A 5,736-nucleotide genomic window follows, 5' to 3' on the forward strand; every position below is an offset into this window, starting at 1 on the left:
ATAGACCGGAACCGTCTGTATTAAATACAGCAATCTCGGCAGCGCCGTCATCCTGAGTGCACTGATCCTGCCAAACCATGAAAGATTGCCCCTATGCCACAGAGCCAAATCCCCCTCGAGTCGAGACAGGAAGCTTTGGTAGTTTAATTGAAAGAGCCTGGACAGGTCAGATGGGATCCTGATGCCCAAATATCCAATACTACCGTGGGGTGGCCACCTGAAGGGGAAGTTTGGTTTTATAACCTTCACAGTTACTTGGGGTAAGGAGATATTTAGGGCCTCTGATTTATCGAAATTAATTTTAAAATTGGACCACCTGCTAAAACGGTTCAGCTCCATCATTAAGGACGGGAGGGATGTGATGGAATTACACAGATACACAAGGAGATCGTTGGCGAAGGCAGCGCATTTATGCTCCCGATTGGCGATCCTGATTCCCTGTATGTCTGGGTTAGCCCGGATGGGGCCGACAACAAGTGTTCCATAACTAAGACATACAGTAACGGCGACAAGGGGTATCCCTGCCGGGTCCCGTTTCGGATGGAGAAGGGTTTCGACAGAGTGCCATTAATCTTAAGGTGAGCAGTCGGAGAATGATATAAAGCCATAATTTTAGACGAGAAAACCGGTCCCAGGCCTATATGGTCCAGGGTCTGAGAGAGCGACTGCCAGGAGACTCTGTCGAAAGCCTTCTCAGCATCCAAAGACAGCAATATCAAGGGAAGTTTTTTAGTATGTGCGTGTTGGATTAAATCCAGGATCTTTATGGTGTTGTCCCTTGCCTCTCTACCAGGGACAAACCTGACCTGATCGAAGTGGATCAAGTCGGGGAGCAAAGGGCCAAGTCTATTCGCCAAAAGCTTGGCATAAATTTTTAAATCTACATTAAGAAGCGATATCGGTCTAAAACTACTACACAACGCGGGGTCTTTTCCGGCCTTATGGAGTAATGAGATATGAGCCGTGGTGGAATGGGGCGGAAAGGGGACAGATTCTGAAATAGACTTAAAGGAACGGAGCATTAGAGGCGCTAATTGTTCTGAAAAGGATTTATAAAATTTGGCGGGGAACCCATCGGGGCCAGGACTCTTATTGCCAGGAGTGTCGCGAATCACTGCCAATAAATCCTCCAGTAGAAATGGACTCTTCAGGTTATCAATTACAGAGCTGTCGAGACATCTAAAAGGTGAGGGCATTGAAGGACACCCATCACTCGACCTGGGGGGCTCAACAGGTAAATTATACAACTTGGAATAATAGTCGTGAAAGGTATTTGAGATGTCCGGGGTGGCATAAAGTAATTCATCGCGTAAGTTCTTGATGCAGGGAATGAGGGTATGGGCTCTCTCCTCCCTCAGCGCATTTGCCAACAGTCTGCCGGGTTTATCCCCAAACTCATAAAACCTCCCCTTTCCCACCTGTATTAGACGCTGATATGAGGAATCAAGCAGTTTTTTAACCTCGAACCTAGCTCGTAAGAGGGCTTGTAAATTTGTGGGCGATAAGGCTCGCTTGTGGATGAGCTCCAGTTCAGAAACCCTATGGAGAGCTTTTACTGTGTATTGGGCCTTTTCTTTCTTGATTCGAGACCCATGCTTAATAAAAATACCTCGTAGGACACATTTCAATGCTTCCCACTTATAAGTGGGGGCTGTGTTGTCTACTGAGTGGTCCTCCATGAACCTTGCAATAGAGGTCTGGATATCAGAAACACAAAGCTCATCCAGTAGCAACGACTCATTCAGCCGCCACGAACCTCTAGGAGCCGAAAGAGAGGGGATCTCAATCGTGCAATAAACCGGCGCATGATCTGACCATAGTATGTTGTCCATTCCCGTGTGTTGGATCCAAGGGAGCGCGCTATGTTGTATTAGTATGTAATCAAGACGACTATATGAATCCTGAGTGTGGGAATAGAAACTATAGTCTCTGTCCGACGGGTGTTGTATTCTCCAGGTGTCGAACAATTGAATGTGCAGTAAAGCTTTTAATACGTTTAATGGTAGTGTATGCAATGCTATATTTCCCCTTGGAGTTGTCTAAAGTAGGGTCAAGGGTGACATTAAGGTCACCACATAAAATCACCGTACCCTGTATCAGGGGATCGCAGAGTCGATCAGACGGGAAACAAAACTGTCCTGTTTTTGATTTGGGGCGTATGCGTTAATTATTCTGAAGATATGGGTCCCCACCCTTAGCGAGAGAATAATATATCTTCCAAGGCTATCTGTCATGCACTTTAGGATTTGATGTGGGAGGGATTTATGGATGGCTATCGCCACCCCTTTAGAGCGGGAGTCAGGGTTATCTGAGGACACCCATGTCTGGTAATATTTATTTTTAAGAATAGGGGCATGTCCTTGTTTGAAGTGTGTCTCCTGGAGACAGGCTATTCTCACCTTCCGTTTATGAAGATGATACAGTATCTGTGACCTTTTCTCCGGAACATTGAGGCCCCTGGCGTTGAAAGAAGCGATGGTTAGGTCCGCCATCTATAAGAGAATAGGACATGAAAGATATATAAAAGAGGGGATTGAACACGATCAGCCCGGCCGCCGGAGATAGAGAGAAGAGAAGACTTGAGGAAGGTAGAATGTAGCGGGGAAAAAAAGGATGAGAGAAAAGAGAACAAGAAGAACGACAGGCAAAAAAAGCCTAGCACAACAGATTAAATCCGAACAAACGTTCCTAGGGAACATATCCGCCTCATCTAGGCAGGACAGGGGATCCCAACCTATTTGGGGAAAAAGTATGTCAGACATAACCGAGCAGAGCTCTGTATATACTAAAAAACATTAAGGATAACCATAGACACCGGTAAAAGTAACAAATGCTTATGTAATACGGGCTATGAATAGACTGAAAGGCAACGTGTGGAAGCCAAGTGACTCAAAATACTGAAAAAGGTATAAGTCATATAGGCGTATTCAGCTATTAATATCCTCTATATCGGTTACCGCGGACGGCCCGCCCTACGGCCCCGTTCTCCTCTTGGAGGCAACCCCCTGCTGGACTCAGAAGGTGGAGTTGGTCTATAAGAGGTAGGCCGTCCCCTGGGTACCCACGGCTGGAGTAGAGTAGTCGGCCAGGGTGCAATAGAGATTGTAGGCAAATTCAGACTCTCAGTAAAAGCCGGGAGGTCCTCTGGGGAACGCAGGACCATCCATCGGGAGTCCTTCTGTACCGATAGGGAAAATGGAAATCCCCACCGGAACAGTAGACCCCTCTCTTTTAGGACATCAAGAAGAGGCTTAAGAGTTGCACATTGGGCCAGAGTGTGCCGTGAGAGATCTGGCATTATGCGAATGGTAGAGCCATTATATGACAAGTTCTGTTTCCTCCTGGCTGCTTGTAGAATGGCCTCTTTTACAGCGAAAAAATGCACTCTGCACACGATATCTCTCGGGCAGGAGTCATCTGGATCCGGAGGGCGTAGAGCCCTATGGGCTCTATCCAGTTCAAGGGTGGCTCCAGGTGGCCTCTTTAGCAAATTATTAAAAATGGAACGGAGAGCAGCAGGAATATCAGGAGCAACAATAGATTCCGGGAGACCTCTAACACGTAGATTGTTCCGTCTGTTTCTGTTCTCTAAATCATCTACATGTTGTTGAAGGGCAAATAGTTGCTTGGATTGGTTTTCTACAGTCTCTTGGATAGATTGAATAGACACCTGGGCATTTGATTGCTGCTCTGCCAGGGTGTCAACCCTGTGAGTAAGTGAGGAGAGATCTTGCCGCAGTTGGATAAATTCTTGTTTACACTCCGCCACCACTTGATTAGCCAGTGCTGCAATGTCGTTCTTGGTGGGGATCGCTTGTAACAGTGACCACAAGTCTGCCAGGGATGCCGGACGATCCTCGCCCATCGAGGCGGCAGCGTGAGACATAGTGGGGTATGCATAGAAGAGTCCTGTAGGGCTGGACCATATATTAGCGTCTGCGTGCTTTGGGGGCTTTTTATGTTGTCCCATACTTGTGGCACAGACACATGACGAATTGGGGGTGACCCCAGGACCCTGGGTCCCCCATTCATGGGGATCAATGGACCCCTTTCCAGGTCCCCGCCTGCGGCTGTCGGGCTCTCAGCCCAGGAGGATCCAGTGGACCACCAACCTGGGGAGGGAGGGGGCACTTCCCTCTGAGGTATCCCCCCGGACTCATTGGCAGCCACCCAAAATTCAGGAGGCTCTCCTCTATTTCCAGCTCCCCCTGGGGATCGTGTGGCCCCTGATAAATGGCTGATGATGCTGCCCCCCCTCTGGCTTGGGCCCCGCTCCCCAGGTCCTCCTGTGGGCCCTGTACCTGGGTCTTGTAGTCCAGCAGACCATCAGGGTTAGCTGCAGCTCCCTCCTCACCTCTGATCACTGTGCTTGTGGATGTAGACGGGGCAGTGGTGCCTGTAGTGCAGCCTCTCCGTGCAGCGCCTGCTTCTTCAGTGCTCGGGCCCGCAGCGGTGAGTCATCTCCTGGGTCCGAGCACATGTGCGCCCCACGCCCGCACGCCGCACTTCCAGCTCCACTAGTGCTGGCTGCAGGTAAGTTGCCAGGGCTCCCCGGCTCCATCAGAGACACAGCGGAGGGCGAGGCGGGCAGAGCTGCAGCCGCGGGTGGCCCGTCCTCCAGCCCTGGTCCGCCTGTCAGCGTCTCTAGATCGCGGCCGCCATCTTGGAATGGCGCCGCTGATGGTACCGCTTCCTCCGTTGCGGGGGATCCGCCAACTCCCGCCGTCACCGTGGGTCCTTTGGAGGGTCTTCCTGGGTCGTGAGGGGTCCCTGCTGCCTCACATCTTCCTTGGGGCTCCAGACTTGTCGCCCCCTCGGGCACTGGGATAGTGCTCCCTTCAGGCCCTGCAGGCCGCAGTTCTCTTCCTGGCTGTGGTAGGGTCCCAGGCTCCCGAGAACGGGTGAGGTAAGCCCCGATTGTACCCTGGGATGCAGGGGGTTGCCCTGAGGTATTGGGCTTCTTCTTTTTTGGTGCAGATTTACCCATTGTAAATAATAAACCGGCTCTATGGAGGATTTAGAAGAGCTCCAGCAAGCAGCATCCTCACTCGGCCATGTCCGGCTCCGCCCCCCATTATGAATATTTTAAAATATTAAAAATATGCTTATTAGTTTCATTTAAAAATTATTATTTAAATTTTGAAATTTTGCATAATTTGCAAATACATGGATTTTTGAAAAAAAAAAAAATGACGGAATTTGAGATTAAAAAAAATAAATATTTAATTAATTTACCAAAAAAAAAAATAAAAAGTTGGGTATTTAGATCTAGATTCATTTTTATTATATTTTTTAAACAAACATACAATCATGTTTGGTGCTAAATTATTTAATTTGATATTTTATAAATTTTATATACAAATACAATAAAAAAATTAATCTAAGTCATTCTGCCAATGTACAGATCCAGGTCCAATGAAATAATTCAAATAATTTTCTCTATTCAACTTAATTTCATGACGTGCACGCCCACTTAAGGGTAAATGATGAAGGGATTAAAAATACGTTGATTCCTGACGCCAATCACCTGGCACGATTTCACCAGTTTGATTATTGATTGTGTCATCAAAGCCTGCTGGTGTGTATTGGTGAACGTCCATCTTTCTTAGTAAATTGTGCAACACACAGCAGGCTTGGATTACACGGTCAATTGAATCAAGTTTTAAATTAATCGCAGTGTGGAAAATACGAAAACGGCTAGACAATATCCCAAATGCGTTTTCAACAACACGCCTT

The sequence above is a fragment of the Anomaloglossus baeobatrachus genome (genome assembly GCF_048569485.1).
Source record: "Anomaloglossus baeobatrachus isolate aAnoBae1 chromosome 5 unlocalized genomic scaffold, aAnoBae1.hap1 SUPER_5_unloc_27, whole genome shotgun sequence".
Taxonomy (NCBI): Eukaryota; Metazoa; Chordata; class Amphibia; order Anura; family Aromobatidae; genus Anomaloglossus; species Anomaloglossus baeobatrachus.